At 39.0% G+C, this 22,480-nt stretch overlaps 1 protein-coding gene across 4 annotated transcripts in view; it reads right to left on the bottom strand.

Moving 5' to 3' along the window:
- Positions 1-22,480, bottom strand: part of tspan9a (tetraspanin 9a) — a 133,512-nt gene that overhangs the window by 82,580 nt on the left and 28,452 nt on the right. For 2 of the 4 annotated variants that reach the window (XM_041254352.1, XM_041254354.1), the window contains exon 3: positions 5,373-5,448. The exons of the other annotated variants lie outside the window; for them this stretch is intronic. The gene's annotated coding sequence lies outside the window, so the exon portion shown is untranslated. The remainder of the gene's footprint in view (positions 1-5,372; positions 5,449-22,480) is intronic. 4 annotated transcript variants of the gene reach the window in all.

The following is a 22,480-nucleotide window of genomic DNA, read 5'->3' as shown; positions in this document are numbered from 1 at the left end:
ATTCCCAATCTGTTAGAAAGGGTCATAAAGGCAACTAAAGATGGTATTGCAGATTTAAGTTCCAAGGTCCTTCAGCTATACTGAATGTGAATAATTCAAGATGCACAGATCATGCATAAATAAGTAGTGAATCTGTATATCTGGTAGTCCACACAGACCTCACTGTAAGGCTGGTTGTCTTTTCAGGTCATAGATTTTATTCCCTTGTTGTGAATATGTATAATCCATTAATCTCCAACATAACGTACTGAAAATGGGAGACATTTTCTAACCATGTGAGGTCTGCAGCACAGTGTTTACGTGTTCAGGATAATTAAAGCAAACTTGGAGGTTCTTTTCTTTCTTGGTTCTTCATTTTTAAACGTGTTATTCTTTCCATCTGTTTTTCGGTTGTAGAAAAGGCTGACTGAAATGCTGTCTGTGATCCTCTTCACTCTGATAGTGACCTGGAGTAACCATGCTGGTCTTCCAACAAGAGAAGTAAAATGTCAAAGGAAAGAGAAAGTGAGCTGCACTCTGAAGCCTGTCAAAAACAACAGCCTGCAAAGTTGACAAAGAAACATAGTGGGGGATATGTGAAAATAACCTTTTAATCCCCCCCCCCCCCATTTGTGAAAGTAGAAAAAGTAAAACATTTAGCTATCAGGGGGTATATTTTCAAAGCTTTTGCCTTTTTTGAGAAAGCCCATTTGGTATTAAACAGAAATAAGTGGAAGCAATAATTCATTCAGATTACCCTACTGATAGATGGGTATTGATGGCACATAAATCAGGCAGAACAGACTTGGATAAATTGCACGTACCTCAGCAAGCTGTTTAAATGAGATCTCTATTACTGGTTTAAGCGTTAGGATGTGTGTCCGGTGATGTACAGTCGTGCCCTACTTTAAGCAGGAGGAGATACCACATGTGTGATCACAAGACACAGAAATGTACAGTATTCAGATAAAGCGATCCATATGCCATGTGGCTGGAAAAGCTTGTATCTCTCCACGTTGCTATTAAACAGGTTGAGTGTGTTTTCCCCAGTAAAGACAGAAGTTGAAAGTTCATGAATAAAATGTATGTGAAACAGGTTATGCTGCAATTTTAACTGTACAGAAATGGTATCTTAAAGCTACTGTATTAGGACAACATTAGTTCCAGATGTATTGTGTTGCCATTTCTGGTTATGTTGCGGACTGCTAATGATTTTGCTGGCGTTTCTTTAATGGTAGTGAGCATATACATTATGATTTCCATTACATGAGAATAGGTGTTAAAACTTTATTCTGATTTGAACTCGGCTCTCACCAAGATAAACACCAACTAAGACGTAGCTTTATAGTAAACTAATGTGATCCATCTGCATCTCCATCCCTTTGCGTTTCTTTCCATCTGATGATGTAGATATCCTTCTGCCTGGTGTTGATGGCTGAAGTGTAATGCTGGCTCCAGGGATCAGCTCATTTTGCCTCCCCAGTGCATCAGCACACACAATGGCAACGATGCTGGCTCTGGGGATCAACCACAGTGCAGTCTCCCCAGCGCATCAGCATGATAACCGTCTGGATTGAGCTAAGTAGGGTACATTTCTGGTATCTTCAAGTGGGCACCTTCCATCCTCTGTGTTTTGTCGACTAGCCCACAACACCTCAAGAGGGCTCAACAGTGATTCCGGCGTCCCAGCATCACCCCCCTCCACCCCATACTCAACTCAGCCCAGCTTACTTACCCATAAATTAGCAATGCTTTCTTTCTATTGTGTTTGAGATAACCAGACAGAATCTTTCCGTCTCAACCACAGCCAGTTGCTTTTCCTTTCTGCTGCTTCAGATAAGTTCTTCACTGTGCGACGCAACTCTTGACCACTGAACCAGACATCTCTGAGAAACCGGGTTGTAGAGTGTGTCACAAATCCTCGACAACCCACCTCCACTGGGTAAACTCAGACTCTCCATCCTCGCTGTTCCACTTCAGCAGCTAATTGAGCATACCAAAGTTTCTTCCTCTCGTACGCCTCATCCACAGCATCCTCCCATGGCACTGTTAACTCTACCAGATGAGCAAGGCGTGCTGATCCAGACCACAAGACAATGTCTGGTCGAAGGTTAGTGGTAGCAATCATAGGTGGAAAAATAACGGAAAGCATTTTCCAGTCTCTAGCTGCTTCCAGTTGTCCTAGGCGAGGCTTGGTTTTAACACCTTTTCTTGGCATTAGCCTGATTGTCTTGGTGGATGGAAACAGCACTTATCTGGAAATACCAGGAGCTCTGTCACATCAATCTTGCTTCTCAATGATTCTTTTCACCTTTATATTGAACATATTCTAAAGTGATTATGGATGGGGCTGGAGAAGTGACACCTTTTACTAACATTTCATTTGTGCAGAAAAAATTGGATTATGTGGCCAGGAAACATTATAAAACTTGTTTTTTCCATTAAACAGATATTAAAAATCTGCTTTAACAAATAGAAAGGTATTTTCCATGCTTTCCAGTGTAAGAGAACGTAAGATGCTCCCTTACACCATTTTATATTTAAATGCATAGGATTTGTATAATTCTGAAGATTTCTATATTCTATTTTACAATAAGAATTAAGAGTATCGTAACAAAGATGCTACACTGGGGTAAAACAACTAACCCAATTAATGACAGGATGAGGAAATACAGTCATACATGCAGACTGCTCAATGCATTCACATGGAACCATGCATAATGCCTTCACATGGAACCATGCTCAATGCCTTCACATGGAAATAGAGTCATAGAACCTCCTGTGACCTTGATAAAAAAAAACAAAAAACAATGCAACAGTCACTATCCTATTAGCACATTAACGTGCATATACAGTATAGTATCTCTGTGCCTGGATAACTATAAAGATTATTTATTGATAAATTAGCTTTCTGTACGGAATCTCTTGGTCCAGGACACAGATACCTGTGAAGATATTTAATCTGGACAATAACCTTTTACACATTGCTTCAGCCAGAATATAAATATTTGAAGGATAAATGGTACCATACTTAGAGTAATGTTCTGCCATTTAAATTAGCGACTGAGTGGACTAAAGAGAATAATAAATAAATAAATGAATAAATAAATAAGAATAATCACATAAATAAAAGTAGGTTTTTTTTTTTGGGGGGGGGGGGGGGGGGGGGGGGGGGGGGGGGGGGGGGGGGGCAGGAAGGGGGGGCATCAACAGAGAATAGATAATGACATTATTTTAGTGTTGACTTCTGATGCAAGCCTGTACAGGGATTGAGCAAAAAATATGAAACACCTGCCCTTATTCTGTCAATAGGGTGTTAGGTCACCATGGCCAACTTGGACAGCAATTACAAAATCTTTACGTTTGAATTGAACTGATGGTCAGGTCTGTACCAGGGAGACCATTAAAATGACTACATGACTTGCATGCAATCCCATTTGCACCTGTTACAAAATACAAGAGCAAGATGTGAATAAGTAGGGGCTGAGGAACCAATCACTGTTTAGCCTTGTCGTGATATAAAGGCAATCTAATTATCAGATGCTTTTGTCCTGGGGAGCGTGTACCATTTTTATAACATAATAAAGTCAAGAGTGAATGTGAGAACTCAGACACAGATGAGTGGTTTCTAATACTGGTATTACATGTCAGCAAAAAATATAAATTTACACAGCACCAAAAACCCTTACGCAGCAATTGTGGAGCTCACATTCCCCTTACATCCACTAGAAAGAAACATATACTGCAACAGTTTGTAAGATTATTAATGCTGTATGTGAAGCCTGACAAATGCAGCTTTAACTTGGGTGCAAGTGGACTGAAGCCCCATTCAGTGCTCACTGAGAACTCACAAGCCTCTTTCAGTTTGTTAGTCCCTGATGTTTATATATCCTCAATTACCAAGTACTGTAGAAAATCAACTATACGAATTCTGTAGATATAAACTATTTAAGTTAGCGTTGCAGAGCAGGATGCTGCAATTGCCTATTATAAAAACAGCCATGCCATCGAAAAAGCAAGCCAGATTTGTACAACAGAAGCAATGGCAATGTTACCAATGCTACTAATAATAAAATAATTATTTTCAATCTCCTTGTGTATAATTGGGGATTCACCAGTGTGGTTACCAACACAGTACAAAATGGTGTTTCTTCTACACAGGTGTATATGTCAGATTTGACTGCACTGATATAGTAAGCGGGAGTGTAAACGCTCCCCTTCTTTGGTATCTACCAGAGAACTGTCCATTTTCAATTCCCTCTCTCTCCGTCTCTCTCACACCTCCACATTCCTGTACATTTTCAATTCCCCCTCTCTCCGTCTCTCTCACACCTCCACATTCCTGTACATTTTCAATTCCCCCTCTCTCCGTCCCTCTCACACCTCCACATTCCTGTGGTCAAGAGGGCAGGCTCAGGGGTAGTCTGATAACCACAGTCTGTCAATGTATTTCAATGGTCAGTCAGCTGAGGTGCATCTGCCCAGGACATATGATTCAATCTACCACCTCCCCTCCACTCCCCACCCCCCCCTCCCAAACATACTGAGCAGCCCCAAGAATAGATGGAGACCTCAAACTACACAGGAGGTTAGAAAAACTTTGACATAGTCACCCACTGTGAATATATGGACATATTAACAGCATGATTCAAACAGCCAGACATTCATGTTATGCATTAAACACAGCTTCAATACTACAGCAAACAGTATGTGATATAATAGTATTCCGACACACAGTATGGGGTTTTTCACTGATCTTAGATGCCAAATACACAGTAGGGAAGATACGATAAAAATGAGGATACAAATAAGCAAATACAATCTATTACACCTACAAGGAAATTGTCCGAGATGTGGAATATAAGCAACTTTTGATTAAAGCCGAGATCATAAATTCATTAGACTTCTATAAGAAATTGTAGTGTTGGGTTCAATCAAAAAAATCACAGCACAGCTTCATGTAATGCATTACCCTCCAGTTCTACAATGCTATTCACACCACTAAGCATATACTCCACAATGCTAAACTGGCACTGTTCGATAAGACTTTAATTTAAAAAAAAAATAAAAGTATTGGAATGTATGTAACTCACTGGGTAAACAAATGGATCCAGCCGTTAAATTTAATATTACCTCCCAAAAATGAATCCTTATTCTATATTCTGTGATTAACTAGTGGGTCAATAAAGTCACCTCTGGGTGAAACAACAACAAATAAATGCAATGGTCTTAAGATTCTCTATGTGTTTAAAAAAATAAAACCTTTTTCTTGCCTAGCTTGAATGAAAAGTATTACACTTCTTTTAAAGAATGATGGAATACATCATTGCAATTGTTTTAGTTTTGTACTGGTTTTTCGGTTAATTAAATCATTCTATTTATAAAATGGTTACCTTTTCTCAATCGAATGAATGCAGTAACTGCTTGTTTCACTGTCACAAGGAGGCTCTCTTCAATGTATTGCTGATCCTAGAAAACGCATTTAAAAAACAAATGAATGATGGATGCATTAATTAAACCTCCTAAACATGCTTCAGTACTGTTCACTATTTTAAAAAACAAAAGACACATTTCATTTAACAAATCTAACCTTTGAATGAAGTGAGATTCACTAAGGCCTAGCTTTAATTCTTGGTTATGAAAAAACAGAGTTTGATATTTGAAAACAGTATTTTAACTTGAATTGCAGTTGAAATTGTAGAGGAGCCAAGACACACAGTGACTGCAATTAAGAGACACAGCGCTTGCCCTTAGCAATTAAAAAGCAAACACTGTGCCTGTTATAATTCACAGGGGGCCGTATTTTCCACTGTGCTGTAATAAGGCATGACTTACCTAACTTTAGAATGTCAATTATACAATTACGACATCTCCTGTGATTGTACCCGTTACCCACTTTTGCTCCTAATTACATTATGGTCATATTGGATGCATACATATATAACTTAAAATGAAGGTGCATCTTCAACAGAACTAAGAAAAAGCAGAAAACAACTTTCCCCAGATTACAGCAACTAGGAAACCAGCACCACCCCCCCACCCCCCCAAAAAAAACAAAAACAACAAAAACAACCTCTTCCATGATGGTTGGTCATTTCATACCAAAAATTTGAGACTAACGCAACAAACAGTTCAAGCATTTCACATGATACCTTTCTTATTTTAGCTACTGTACCACTCCACTCTAGGGGGCATTAACCCTATGAGTGATGACAGACACTCAGCTCTTTATTACTTTCTTTTCAAGTGTTTTCTGTTTGCATACTGTAGCTTCCATTTTACACCGAAGGGATTTCTGAATCAATGATAAAAAAACTAAAAATAAAAATAAAGAAAAAACTAAAAATAAAAACCAGTAATGTTATCGGGCTTGTGGCATCATGAACTCATGAAACAAAAGCTGTTAAAAGCCGCATTAGGACAGACACTCGCATTCATCTTTGCTGCAAGTTTTTCCAATCTGCCCGGAAGAGTGATCCTAGAGATGCAGAGATTAAAAAAATGAATCCATTGTATTGTTTTCCTCTCAGTATGATAACTGAAGGCTTAGCAATACAGCAAATGTAGGAATCTTTGGATAGCACTGAGAATTCTAGAATCCTTTTTGTATTAAAAAGGGTGGTGTTTATGCTGCAACGTCCCTTAGGAAATTAAGAGACATCGTTTAAGAATGATCAAGTATTCCTCCAGAACAATTTGAGAAACTTGGTACTGAAATATCAGCTCCAGAATTTTAAGTAATGTCATTTCTTTTTGCTGTTTAGAACCTATTTTCATTTTCGTTTCCAGCCATCACATGCTGGTGACAATAGTACAGCTAGTGCTTCATAATGCACAATAATCTTGTTGTATTCCTTAAAACCACTACAGGCAGAGTGTTTGAGGGGTACAGGTTAATCTTTAGACTCTTCACCCAATACACCCTTACTGTATAGGTGTTTCGGACTGCATTTGGCTATAATCCTATACATTTTTTAACTTTCAGGTACTGTGTTATCATTACCTGGTTATGAGGACCCTCTGTATGTGCGTGCACTGTTTTTATTTGCATGTTATTTGCTTTTAAGACCTTGGTTGAGGAAAAGGGGGAGGTGACCTTCATTTTTTGTGTCCTCCTTTATATATAAATTCGGAGGGGGAACGTTATAAAAAGCAGCACTTTGCAGCTGCAGTTGTTGAAAACAGGATCATGCCTGCGGTATGTGTTTTAATCTTTGCTCATTAAACCCTAAAGACTCACTGAACAGCAGCAGGTATCCTGTATCCAGCTGTGGCTCAGCCAATTACAGTTCCTATAGTCTGTTAATAACAAAGACTGCAGAGTGTACAACATTCAAAACTAATGTGTGAAGTATTGCAGAGACCACTGTGAGCACTACACTACACTTTGATATAGGGTTGATAACAGGTGCTTGGCTGGCAGATAATTTTGTATCCGAACAGCATAACAGCTCAAATTACTGATGTTTCATAGGGAACAGAATATCTTCGACTTTTGAGTCTGTGCCATTATGGAGAATAGACTAGACTTACACTTATTTCCCTGAAGGAAATAGAGGTGGTAGTTCTATCCTGTGTTGCCTATATCACTGAAATGCATTTTTCAATACAATCCTCACTGTTTTCATCTTATTTGACAAATGGTAGGTCATAAAAATCACACCAGGAATTTTTCTAAACTTATATTAAATTAAAGTGAAAAAAGTCAACAAGCATTGTAGCAGGAGAGAGTGCAATCTGGATATACTGATGCTCACAAAACAAACTCACTTTCTCCTGACCACCGCTACAAAAATGTTTGGTTTTATTCCGTCCAGAAACATAAGATTACCTGACCAAACTATGGCAGCCGTCTTAGGCCACAGGTCAAAGTGAAGGTACCGGTTAAGATTTTGTTCGAGGAGCTTTCGTAACATAGAAGGCTTTCAAAACACGGACTGACAAGAGATGAACTTCCCTTATGGGGATGCTAAAAAACAAGCACAAAATAAAGGGGTAGTGCTGCAAATGCTGATAAAATGCTGACTCATTTTAATTGTAAATAAAAAACCTACAAGAGTTAGTATTGTCTATCAAAGTAAGGAAAAATAAACAATTGAGTTAACTTCCCTGAATTTTTATATAGTTTTCTTCCCTGGCATTATAGTTCAGTTTTATGAAGTTAGTTCCCTGGCACATCGACTGTATATAGCTCCCCTCCCACAATTTAAAGATAATAAAAAAAACTCCCATTACATGAAAACAAAGTATGCAAAAGCAATGTGTGCAAAATATCTCCTCATATTGTCCCAATTTGAAAATGTTGGCCCACAGGTTTTGAAAGCTATGTGGCCAAATGGCCACCAGCATACAAAGTGGTTTTTCCCACCCTAAGTATAACAAAGTGTAACTTTGTGTACAGTGCTTTTGTGATATTATTTTATAAAATCAGGTTGGTGTCAGTGGAACATATTTATTGTACTGGTTGTTGTACCAATAGCGTTACAGCTTGTCATTCCTCAGAAAAATCTTCTGTGTTCCAGATAGATTACAATATTGTTCCTGTGTCAGATAAAGACCAAATGCTTATTTTGTTTCACTTTTTAATCTGTTTTACACCTACTTCTATGTAGTAAACGGTAAACTAGTTTGATTTATTGAACAGGAGAAATGACAAAATGCTGGAGTGTGAATAATTTGTAACTTTTTAACATGCATGGATTAAAAACTCTTTAGGGATTTCACACACCTTTTTAATTAAAATTAACCCCCCCCCCCCCCCTCCCTCCCTCCCCTCCCACACACACACACACACACACACAGTACATTGGGAAATCTGGCTACATCGAACAACTTTTTAAAACTTTTTAAAATTATCATTAACAAAGTTTATGCTAGTAACTTGTTTATGCATAGCACAAAGAGCAGGATGAATGAACACATTTGGAAATGAAGTAGAGACAGAAGAGGTTAAAAGACATTTTTAAAAGACAACAGTGGTGAATGTACAAATCAGGCTGCCAGGCCTTCTTGTAGCTGCTGAATCATTCATCACTCAGATTCGTTGGGAGGCAGAGACACATTTTTAAGCAGTTGCTCTAGTCTCCAATTAACACTTTTTTGAAAGTTGAAAATTCAACACCAATGTACAAAACTGAGAAACAACCAAGTTGACAGTGCGCAAGACAACTCGACTTATATTACTTCCATGTCTGATACTAGTTTTGTAAAGTCGATAGGTATTTGTCCCCCTTTCAAAAAATAGAAGTTAAAGACTAGAGTAAACTCTAAAAATATGGCCCAGTTCTGTGATGAATCATCTAAAAGTAAATGCGATGATATGGATGGGCTGAATAGCCTCCTCTCATTCTTAACTTTGGTTGTATCCGTGCGTGTCACTGATTAAAAATTGAGTATATAATAAGACAAATTTAAACATGGCAGAAGGGTTACATTGTCTTGTTTTTCTTCCCCCTCAAGAGTTTTTACAGGCTGTTCACTGGTATCCAGGTAATCTACTTTTTATCCTTAAGGTGTTTTGTAAGGTTTTTATGTATTAACTAAATTTTTGTGTAGGTTGGACTAACCTGCTGCATCTTGCAAAACAGTGTCTCCTGCCAAATAATGTCTCCAGGCAGTATCTCACACTACTTTTGCCAGAATTTTCCATAACTTTAGCATACATTATATTTCAAGTGCAAGTCAGAGTATGTATATAACTCCCATTCATGAATAAGTATGTGACCTACTCTAAAGAACTTGTGCTAATGAATGTCCAAACCACTGATGTTTTCAGGTAATGTTCTTCAGCATTTTTCAGGATTCTAAGAAAACCAGTCTGCTGCTGTTTCACTTGCAAGATACATTGGTGAAAAATAAACTGCTTTATAACCTTCAGCAAGCATAATACAAAAAATAAAAATACATTTAAAAAAAAAATGGAGGGGAATTTCCTTTCTAATTAGCCATACACCTGCAGGTTTCTGTGAATGTGCTTTTTAAAAAAAATATATCTGTGCATATTAGTTTAATAATGAGCACTGTTGAAATGTCAGGAACTGTACAGCTGCAAGGCTTCTCAATGCGTGAAACATAATGCTCAGATTAAACAAAGACAGTGGGCTCCATTATGTAGCTACAACAAGTGTGGAACAGCGGCTTAAACTTCCAGTATTGTGAACCCCAGATAATCCACTGCAGCGATTGTGTGGCATGACATCAGTCTTCTGCAAGGGCAAAGGATGGCACAAGAATCTGGATGAACTTTCACAGACCAACTGAAAGGCATGCCTGCTTAAAAATGCAATCTAAAGCTTTTCCTGTCATTAATTTTGCTGGGTTGAGGTGATTTTGTTTTTCACACTCATTTGGGGCAGGTTACTGCATGTCAAGTCAGGCCAACATCACATGAATCTGCAATGTCTATGCCAGTGTTATTGATAACACTGTTGGTGCTAATTATTGAGCCATCCTCTTTATGGTTTTTCAAAGTTTATTTTTATGAACAAAATACATTGACAGAAAAAAAAAACGAAAAATATATTATATATAACCTCAATGCATTTTTGACAATCATCTTCAGAACCTCCTATCTCTACCCAACCAAATGTTGCACAGAGTTATTGGTATGCATTAGTTCTAATGGTTATAAATAGACCAGTGTACAGTATTGGAAACAGACTGCTCCTAAATTCAGCTGGAGGGGTTAAAGACTGTTTAGGGGCACCGAAGAGATACTTGATTCTTATATAACTACTTTGGTGGTTCTTCAATTCGACGGCTGTCTACAGGGCTGAATCTTGACAGAATATAGTGCAGGGGGATTCCAAGAATTACCTGGTTTTAATTTTCACGCAATCAGGAGACTGCAACGTCAAGGGGCTGATAGCTAATGAGTTCACGCCATGTATTACGCCAGCCATAATTCAAACTTGTGCATCCTAGCCTTTTCTAGGCAACCTTTCATGATATTTAGATGCTATCTACTGGGGCAGCACATTGCTGAACCCAGAGTGACGGTAGTTATGCAGGGATTTGCATCTGTCACTGGAAGTGTCGAGGAGTCAGGCGCCTTCTAGAGAGATTGGCACTCAGCCACTATTTGTCCTTTAGGTGTCCTAGTGACCAAAATGTCTGCTTAAACCGAGCCAGCTTTTTACACTGTAGCACCAGGAAGCCAAAGACTGCAATGGCATCAACATGACAGATAAGCACATGATGAAGGCACAGAATCATTTCCAATGCAGTAGCTGCTGCTAGTTAAAGCTTAATTCCCATTATCATTAACAGTATCACCAGAAAGAAAAAAAACAAAAGCAGTTGTTTGGAGCTGTATACAGGTCAGAAAAAAATCTGTTCTGGGCTGTGCTGTGCTATAAAGTCAGCAGCAGTTATAAAGGGAGTCTAATATGCAGGTTGTCAACAGTTGTTGATAAGGTGGTTAGGGGCTAGAGGATTCTGAGCCTTTCACCTCTGGGTCATTGATTTCTAGACTAGCCTACTGGTGATTGGAAGTTATTTCCATTAGTTTGCTGTCCTAAAGTTGTATTATATAAGTAGTTTACCTTATGAAACTAGCAGACCTGGTAGCAGATCACAGCATTACCAGCACTGATCCAAGCCAGTCTATCACAACTGTTAACATGGAAGAACCATTCTGTTTACCAATGGCTCACATATTCGTATAAACGTGGCAGGTGACATTGCTACTAATGCTGTGTTATAACTGCCACTGGGAAAAGTGACTTGACTTGAAATCAGACTGGTTACTTTCCATCAGCTTCTAAACTGAGACTCTGTCAGCCCCAGTTAGGATCTCCAACTTGCACTGATGATGGAACTGACCTAATGTGAAGAAAACGAGAAGTAGGTTTTAGTTCTCAGACTGCAGAAATTTGCAGAAGATGAGGACTGAGTATATATTATACTGTCAGGGAAACATGGGAGCATGCAGTGTGAAATTCTGCCGCTGCACAGGTATGTGTGTGTATGTGGGGAATATTAGGTGGCAGCGAGGAAGTTAAAATCCATGAAACACACTGCACCTTGTACAAAGTAATGGTGTGGGACTGCATAATGAAGTCATAATAATAAAAAGGGTAATTGAAGTGATTTTGGATAGCGTACAGTATAGTGGAACTGCAGAGGTCACTGCTAGGAGGAAAGTTCAAGAGGTTTGAACTCTGCTTTCTCAAGTCAAACCAATACAGCAGCAAAGACAGCTATTCAAAGCTAAATAAAAGATTTTACTTTTCAAAAGCAGTCATGAAAGGCTGCAGTTGAACTTTGAATTGTTCAGAATATATTGTAAAGAACTTGTGCTGAAATAAACAACCATTGCAACAGAACGGTCTCCTGAAAATGTACTTTTAGTTATAGGAAAAGGCCAGATGATGCACTCAGCTTAATGTACCCAATTTCCCTTGTTCACTGTAATTTAACACATCAGACCATTAGGTGACAGCATTCACAAACTATGGAGAGAAGCAATTAATATTGTGATTACCGGGTCTTTCCCCATGTGTCTCAGAGAAAGAAGTACATTTCCCTCCTGCAGTTGCTACATTTACGCCCATGAGTGAGAGAAAACTTGTGGTAAAGATATTGTTACAGGTCGAAACATATAATATAATAGAATTGTGTCTCAGGTAAAATACAAGTGATGTGTACTCACAGCAATTGTTGGCTGCCTTTTGCAACCATTTACTAACTTTTTCGACAGGACGGCATGATTTCTTTGTGATGTGTATAATCAGTTTCAATTTCATTAAAAAAATGTCTTTGACATGCGCAGTTAAAACAATCTTTAAACAATTAATGTATTAACTCTGCGACCTACAGCACCTGTTTATAAACGGTTGTGCCATTTTCAAAGTAGCTTATTTTTTGGATTTCAAAACTTGAAAGTAAACGATCACGAAAGTTTTCACGAATGTTGTTTGTGCTGTTATGTCTGGAATAAACACAAGTCGTGTAAATGATATTAAAATGGATAATGTATTACATACAACATTATTGTTCACAGGTATTTGTTTATATATTTATTTTATATACAGTACACACCCAACATTGGTATTGACAGTGAGAAACACAGGGGATGCCAACTTAGACAGCTGACAATATCTTAGTCTATGGATGTATTATTTGGTATCCCTTGTGCATTTCAGACAGTGGGGCTCCTAGAAATGTCAAAAATTGGAGTGTGTTTCTCATGACCTGTGCCTCATCATAAACAAAGGGTTTGATTGATATTGGGTATATTTACAGTGAGACACACAGGGGATACCACATTAGACAGCTGACAGTATCTTAGTCTGTGGCTTTCTGTTTACTGATGTTTTAATGTTCTGCTACTTTGAATGTTTTTCTATCCTGTTCATTTTCTTGATATAGAACAATGAGATGTTAAAAAAAAAAAGCTTTCATATCTTTCTATTAAAATCTTTGTTTGAGCATTTAACAAAACAGAGAACATCGCATTTTAATGCAATCAACGGAAAACTCCACGCATGGATGCAGCGATAACACCTAGTAACAGTACAGTCGATTGTGTTCTGTAGGAGAAAGTTTATCTGATTATCTGCAACAGCCTGTGAAAAACAGCCCTGTCCGGTCTATACATACATACAATACAATACAATACAACCAGCAACGGTAGTGTTGGTTTGTAATGTTTTAAATATGCCCGCCCATGTGGGTAATTGGTTGGCTACCAATTACAATTGTACACCATTGACTATCCTGTTATTATTTATAATCTAATAACTGATAATAAATGTAAAAGTACCATTAAACTCTGTAGGTTGAATCAATCCTAGGGCTCTAATCCACAATCATTAAGGTATACAGCTGTTAAGCACCCAAGTAAAACTACACAGAATTAAAGTCTGCTAACTAGCAGGGTAACTAGTGGGAAATAGTCTTATCTTCTTCCACCCTTCTTAAGACAGGGATATTGAATTTACAATAAAACTACAGAGTAATGCTACTGAACTACACTGGCATCTTATGCCATCTAGTGGAAAGCAAACATTTTGAGAAGATTTCTCTCTAAATCCAGTTGTAAAACCTATCTACTGTACAGACGTGTATCTATGTTCTTTTATTAATTCTGTTAAATAAAGGGGCTCATCACACGAACCAATATGCGCTTACAGAACTAAAGCGTGAAAGCAACTACTTCACACTTGGTATGTAAAAAAATGGAAGTGGTTCTGCTCAACAGATTTCAGTTCACCTGTTATTTAGCTTAGGCCTTGTGACCGAGAGAGAAGGAATTTGATCTGTAAATCTCCCTCCCAACCAGAAAGGGTGCTATGTAAGGTTGGTAGTATGCTTCCCCAAAGACGGGCTTACTGGAAGGTAGGAGGAAACCGGAGGTCGGCCATCTTGGGGGAAGCATGTATCTGCAAGTGCTCTGAACAGCTGCATTGTGATCAGCAGCAGGGGGCAGGCAGCGATTGGATTCACGAGGGCTCCAGGCTCATCGCAGGGAGGAGTTTGGAAGTACAAAGGGGATGCAGCTACAAGAGTACGTTTCCTTACGCCGACATATGATCAGAAAGCCAGAGCTTGTGTTTTGTTGTTGTTTTGTTATTGTTGGGCAGGACTGAGGAGCCAGGGAGCTGTAGCTGGAGAGCCAGCATCACCACCCAGAGCACAACTCACGCACAACACAGTACAGCACCAGCTGGGTTGAGGGACACCAAGCACTTAAGTGCACCACTGGAGTACATAATTTAATTTTGGGACTGTAACCCGCCGTACCACACCACTCGCCACATAACAGACCTATGACAATAAACCAAATCAGATGCCCTTTCCCACTAAAAAATACAAACTTGGTTGAGTTCATGAACAAAAAGTAAAAAATTATGCAAACACTGCAAAGTTTTTTTCTGCGGCAATTCAATAACTGGGTTCTCAAAGAAAGATCAGAAGCAAATCTGGAGGCAATGTGACATGATGTGTGAAGGATTTAGTACGAGTGAGTGAGTTATCTACCTTAATTAGAAGCACCAAGGTCGGCAAGTGGTCTAATCATTTTGACAGGTAGCAGACAGATTGATTAATTATTCATATAAAAAAGTTACAAAACCAAACTCCAACTAAAAATCAAGTTACAAAATATACCTTTAGCATATTCACTGATTATGTTAAATATGTTAAAAGAAGCAGGTCTAAAAAGTGGACCAATAAATGGATTTGTAACACATGACATACTGAGACCATACCTTCCTCCCCTCAGCAACGTGCTTCTAAATAAAGCTCTCACATCAGCTGACAGACTTTTTCAGATGCCAGTCATTATGGCAATATTCAGAGGATGAAAAACAGGCACAGTTCGGGAGAAGAATGGGAGTTTGCATATAACAAGGTTATAGAGTTAATAAATACTAAAACTACAGTTTACAAGCGTTGCAGAACACCCTGCGGTCTTTTTATAAAACATATTACTTTACCTATTGTTTCATCATGTGTTGTCTATATCATAGCAATATATTTTTTTAAACATAATCCCGATTGTTTTGATATTTTTATTCATCCATTATGGGTCATAAAGCTGGAAATACATTTCTAAAAAAATGATTCTCTCTCATGAGAATCATAAGCTTTTCAGTTCATTCTCTGTCTGTAACAATGCTGATGCTCTGGTTGAAATGAATGGGCATATTGCGGGTTATCGATAAGCAGCGTTGCAGGAGGGGATGTCACCTGGATACAACAAAAGTAAAGCAATGCGTTTCTTTTTTAAAACTACTTCATAAGTATTACAGCCAATGAGAAGCTTAGTCAGATTAAGCAATTCATAGTAATGGGGCAACAGATTTTTATACGACTTAGTTTCATACTTTGTTAAATGCAGGAGGCAATACAATAGTAGGTAACAACAACTTGGTTCAGTGTACTGTACACTGGCTTTACTATTACACAAATAATAGAATAGCAGCAGTAACTTAACATTTTGAAAGAGTATATGTAACAGCTTTCCTGTTGTTTGATTATTTATCACTTCATTCCCACATAAACCCACTACTTATACCGAATTATTCACCTGACAACAAATTGAAAGAGAATTGGGTTTTGGACAAGGAAGATGGAGCCATTTGTTAGAATACCTAACGTAGCTAGCTTTGCTATGGCAGGAACTGATAAAACAACAATTTTTGATATTTACCTGGGAAGCACATCACAGTACTGGTGAACAGACACTGTGTTTCTCCCCTGAGATGTCCAGGTTGGGAATGGCTCTAAGCTTTCTGTATACTTTTCAGCAAATGTGAATTGAGCTGCAGTAGGTCCTGGCCCACTTTGTATCACAGCTGTTCTTCCAGTGTTGAGACACAGTCACAGGGGGTGCTCGTGACTACCCCTGTCGTAACTCTTCTGCACAATTTAGACTTCAATCTCTGACGCTGTCAGTCTGGAATTTCTTTATAATGAAATAAGCACAAAGAACTTAACGATCCTTCAGGAATTGTCAGAATGCCAGACTATTTCCGCTGATGGGATCATTCCTGACGTGGCACAGGATCTCAGCACATCAAGTCTACCATTCTACCACACGTCTAAAAGCTTACCCTACATGGAGGTAGGAATTGAAAGGGGTATTTAAATCATCTACACAACATTCTATTTGTATTCTGTATGAATATCTATTGTCGCTTCTGTGAAGATCATGATTAACTATTCTAGCATAAATTACTTGTAAGAATATTCCTCAGGGATGATGGTGGGGAAGCATGTCAGTGTTGCATAGGCTGTAGAGAACAATACTTCATCTACGGGCTGCAAAGCAGAGCACAACCCTAACATGTTTCCCACCTCAATTCCTCACAATCAGCCTTGATGGGAAGCAGTTATTGATGGAATAGTAAGTAAGCATGGTAAATAATGATCTAATCTGAAAGAACTATAGAAAACTTTAGTCAAATGTAGATGGTAAAGTATCCCTTCATCACAAGTACAGTTTTAAAAAAAATGTAAAAGTGACATGGGGTTGATTCCATGTAAAATAAGGTTTAATTTGTGTTCTGGTTATTTATGCATCATAAAAATCAAGATGTTTTTATTTCGCTCAGAATAAAAATTTGTGAATGGGACACAATCCTTTTTGAGTTTATACAGCACAATTCCACTAGATGGTACTGTTATTCCATTGAGGGATATGGATACAAAGCGATTAGGAAAGACATAGCAACTTCTTTGAATAAAGTGGATGAAAATAAAAGTCAAGGATGTGGTGGACATGTGGAAAAGGTAGATAACATGGTCCTGGTCAGCCAATCTTTAGCAGAAAAGCTATTGAAGCAGGACACACACTTTTATGGTAAGTAATACAAATTGGGTTTAACATTAAACTAACCTTACCATAGTAAGTGCTTGAAAAGTACTGTGCTTGCAAAACATAGATTTTTGTTCACTTATATTACACACAAACACACACCCACACCCACACACCCACCTTACATTCATTTAATTTCCTTTCAAGTATTACACAACCAGGCGATTTTGCAAAGGCGCACTAATAAACCAGGTTTCTTCAAAGGCTGTTACACTTTCTCCAAGCACTCAAGTGACTGACTGCTTGCCAGTGAGCTGGAGGCTGCTGTGTAATTTCCAAAGTCAGACATGTCCCAGAAGCATTGGGGAATGTGGACACAGTACAAAAAAAATTAAAAAATAATGCTGAGGAAGTTCACTGCATAATAACCCACTGGTTAAGGATAAGCCAAGGGTAACAATGTATCCAGTCGGCAGAAACATTCAGCCACACCGATGCTTTTAGAAATAAATACAAACTGTGGTTTAAATAGATACAGAAAGCAGTAGCTGCAGTTGCATGTAATAACTTTAAGAACAACAACACAGCAGCATTTTAAGCCTTTTATCAAGTTTTAAAATGTGTTAAGCAATGCTGACCCTATAGTAAAATGTCAGGAGTTCAAAATGGTTGTATAACACATTTAGGCTCAATACCTATAACTTTATTGTTAAACCAATACAAAAAAAAAACCCATGAAATTTAAATGAAAACAATGGTGTTGTACCTTGTGCACCTCTTCAGGTATGATTCAAACTTGATTTCAACACTAGTCTGGTTATACTGACACCATTATTTTCACTGCTATGACTGACTCAAGAATTGAGAATATTTATTTTGGGGTAGAGGAGAGCACCAACAGTGGACAAAAAATATATACTTTATAAGGTACATGTAGGGCTGAAAAATGAAGTAACCCTTACAGCCCTGTAGTTTAACAACTTTAAAATCAAATCCAGACTGCACCAGGAGCCAATACTTTAGACAACTGTTCCATGGACCAGTTTTTCAACAGGACAGAGAGAGAAAGATGTGACTCAGTTTTTTAAGTGAAAAAAAAAAAAAATGAATAGCTTACATTTTTTCTATGCAACTAGGAGATTAGTAAATCCCGGGTTCAAACCTGGTTGCGGCCCAGTGTTAGGGTAGTCTCACAGTAGGCAGCAGTTAAGGAAAACAAGTAACTTAACCGACAGCACATTTCAACTCATTATGAAAGACGAACCATTGCCTCAAACATCCTTAAATTTCTATTTCATATAGGAAAATACTTTTGGTTACCACCCATTGAGCAGGTTCCTTTATCTCCCGGGCAGATCTACTACACACAACAACGCTAAATCAATCTTTTCCTCCAAGCTTTGGTTTAGCCAACAAGCAGCGAGGTTTCACTCCATTATTGCTCCTCGGAATATAGCCATAGATCTCCTTTAAAATTACAGATTTACTGTAAATGCAAACCCAAAAACAGATGCCTCTCTCACCATCTTTTCATTTAGTTTCACTTACTGTACCAAAAAGGAGAGAAAAAAAAAAAACTTGTGCTAAAATAACCTTTTTGAAAACCTTATTTTAAATCCATTAGCTTAAAAGGAAAAAGACTCTGGCTTCCTGGTTTGAACTACTTCAAAGCTACTAATACTGAAAGACTTGACTGACACCAAAAAGCATCCACAACCCCCTTTCCCATACTTGCCCTTGAGGTTCTAGACTTGCTCCCTGAATCCACACAAAACAATTGGTACTGCAGTTTATCACTTTCCATCAAGTCAAACGGAAAGAAGCAAGAGAAGACACTGCATGAGTTAACCTTGGTCCTTAGAGTTTATCTCCAGTGGTCTATGCAAATTCAAATCAAGTATCCCAGCAATGTAAATTTGTGGATTTACAATTTAAAACTAGATTTTAATATTCACTTTAAATTACAGTTTAATTCTTAGTAGTAATACATATGCTGACTTTACAGTGTAAGTGACTATGGTGCTTGCTGAAAACTTGAACAGCCCCCAGTTTCAGAAACACACAGACATCCTCCTGGAAGTATGTACTGGGAGTTATTCATAGTAGTGGCAAATGATATGAACTGGGGAATGCAGTGTGTTTGAACTCTGTAGCTGTTGATTTTTTGGGGTCTGCTCATGGCTCTGCTATTCTGCAAGGGTAATTGAGTTGTGCCCCTGGTGATGAAACTTTAAATGGAGTTCTAAAGTCCGGATGTCGATGTTATTAAAAACAAGTTATTAACTGTGCTTACTGTACAGTATAGTATTCCTGGACATGCAGAACGTTTAACCAAGTGCTTAACTCTCTCTTACACACACACACACACCATCACAAGGAAACATTCTGTCTGTTACAAGCATCTTAGTCATACAGAGACATCCCAACAGGATGCACGCACGGTGACAAGCAGTTAGTCATTATTTCTTGGTTTTAATTCAGCTCCTGGAATCAATCATTGCCAGCTGTTAAAAGCAGGTTTCAGGATGTACACAAACAAGCAGCCTCGTCCATAGACTGTGTCTGTATTGTCCTGCTGCTCAGACATGCAAGTGGAGACATTCTTCCCAAAGAAAGAGGATTTCAGGAAACATGAAGTTCTGTACTTCTGCTAGCAATTGGTTGTGATTGCTTTAGCATGGGTGAGGACCAGTTATCCGCAATAAAAAACTAATAAAATGTACTGATGATAGCAATATAAAAAAAAAAAAAAACGACACAAGATTTATTTACTGATACACTTTTTTCTCAATACGAAATCTTGCTTTATGAGCTTCTGTACACCACAATAAGTTATATTGGACATGTATGTTTACCTTTGTTGCGACTCCACAAGCCACTTTCATTGCACTGCATTAGCTAAAGGAGATGCTAACTTAATAACCTCCCAGTCTATCTAGATTTGAGACAGTAGCATTGATAAAAAAACTCCAAGCCATTTAATGTGCATGCCGTACCCAAAGATAAAGAATTGCCTCACCTTTTTTTTTTTTAAGACAAAATACATAACCATATGATTAATTGCTTTCTGCCCAAGGCTACTCTTTTGTACTCCAATGTAGAGCTCAATGATTACTTGTGGAAGCCAGGAACCAAAATATGACTGTTTTCTGCTGTGGGGAGTATTATTCTCGCTACTGAGAATATAATTAGCTTGAGAGTCTATGGTGCTCAGCAATACTAAGTAAATACATGACTGGAAATGCACCCAGAAACCGCAATGATATACTGTACAACTGTTTTGAACTTCTGTTCTAATCTCTTGACCTATTTCCATTGTAGTCACATGTAAAATAGTTAGACAGCTGCTTTTATTCAGACTCTCAACAGCTTGTGCTAAAGCCAAGAGGTTTCATCGCTGAATTGAACGAGCACTTCTCTAGAGAGATAGCAGAAACCGTTTTTTTCAATGTAAATTAGCCCTATTAGAATTATCACGTACAGGATCGACCCAGACACAACGATTTCAGTACTGACTGACACTGAACTTTCTCCAGTGTCACGCGTGTTATTCTCTCAGTGAAAACAGACCATGGTTGACTAACTCAAAGATAATGCTAGTTCAAAGATGACCTACTGTAGTACGAATCATGCAAGACTAATGCAATAGTTGCCTGTACGTCATCTTTACACAAACTGCAATCAGGCTACGGCCGTGAGGAACAATCTATGCGGGATAGTTTTTTCAAGAGAAAGGACATGTAATTACTGTATTCAGCATGTAAGCATACCACCTTCTTTCCTTTTTCATTTCTTTACTGTTTTCTTTTAAACATACCTGTAGCAGGGCGATTTCCCTGCACAGGGGGAAATTAGTGTTGGTGTAATATATATGTGGAAACGGGTTTGTTTTGTGTGTTTTTTTGGAGTTATGTTTGACCAAACGATTTTTTACAATGAGCGCTCGATTGAGACTTGCTGCCTGCTAGGTTTGGTTGAGAGGAAGGGCAGCGAGGGACTAGCTGTGCTGGTCCCTGGAGTGTGTGGCACCTTTTATTTGTAGTTTTTGTACTGTGTTTTTATTTTGCCTTTTTGTATGTGTCCTCTGTGCGTTACCATTGTTGGTAGCGTCACATGACCGATTTGTGTACTTTCTGTTTTGTGTTTGATAAATCCTGCGCACATGTGCAAGTGTTTCAACGCCAACTCTCACGTGTCTGTCTTGCAATGCGGTTACCCACACACACGAGTACCTTGTCACCGTTTAAATGTTGATCACTGTGAAGGAATCTTCATAAAAAGTACTATATATTGACGGTCAATTAAAATTAGCTGTTTTGTCATTATTCGAACTAGCCGAGCAGTACCAGGCAGCGGAGCCAACGCCTGTGAAACTGCCGGGGAGGAGTGCAGCTCCTGAATCATCCCCTTAACTGGCCCCGGAGAGGGCGAAGGGACTGGGGGGAAGGTAGTCCAGGAATTGGTCGGGGGGTGTCGGCGGGAGCTCCCGGCCCGGGAACTGGGGCAGGGTGGGGATACCCACGGGCTGCTGCAGTGTCGGGCCGGGGTCTCATGCGGACGCCTTATCGGCGAGCCCGTTTTATGGCTCCAGTGTTTCCCCCTCTTTCCAAAACTTCAGGGAGAGAAACCAGCCCACGAGGTGTTGGACATGCAGGGAGGCGGGCCACCTCGCCCGGGACTGTCCCGTGATGGTGTGTGACCTCAGCCGACCAGGTAGGCAAGTTGAATTACCTCAGTCATTTCAGCACAAGGGTTTTGTTATTCCTGTGACAGTGGATGGTACAAAAACCCAGGCTCTCCTGGATTCAGGGTGTGGTCAGTCTCTAGTACAGGAGAGCCTAATCTCACCGGGGCATAAACGTATATTGGGATGGGTGCATATTAAATGTATTCATGGGGATGTCCGCTCCTATCCCAAGATCAATGTGTGTATGACTATTGGCCAGCAGGTGATGCAGGTGCAGGTAGGATTATGTCCTTGATTGCCGGCACCGGTAGTTCTGGGACAGGACTGTGAGCAGTTTAAAGATTGGTTGGCTGCCCTGACAGACCCGTCCTCTTTATTGGCGAGGAAAGAGGAAGTAGTTGGAGAGATTTTTCCCTTTCGCGATCCAGAGTGGTTTTGCCATAAATTTAAACCCCGTAAAACTAAACGGGAGTGCCGGATCGCTAAGAATGAGGGCTGGCAATGGAGGGAGTCGGAGAAGTTTCAGGTGGGGGCGGTTGGTGAAGAGTCCA

Source organism: Polyodon spathula, chromosome 7 (genome assembly GCF_017654505.1).
Source record: "Polyodon spathula isolate WHYD16114869_AA chromosome 7, ASM1765450v1, whole genome shotgun sequence".
NCBI lineage: Eukaryota > Metazoa > Chordata > Actinopteri > Acipenseriformes > Polyodontidae > Polyodon > Polyodon spathula.
Note: the sequence above shows the minus strand (reverse complement) of the source record. Positions and strands in the feature narration are given on the sequence as shown.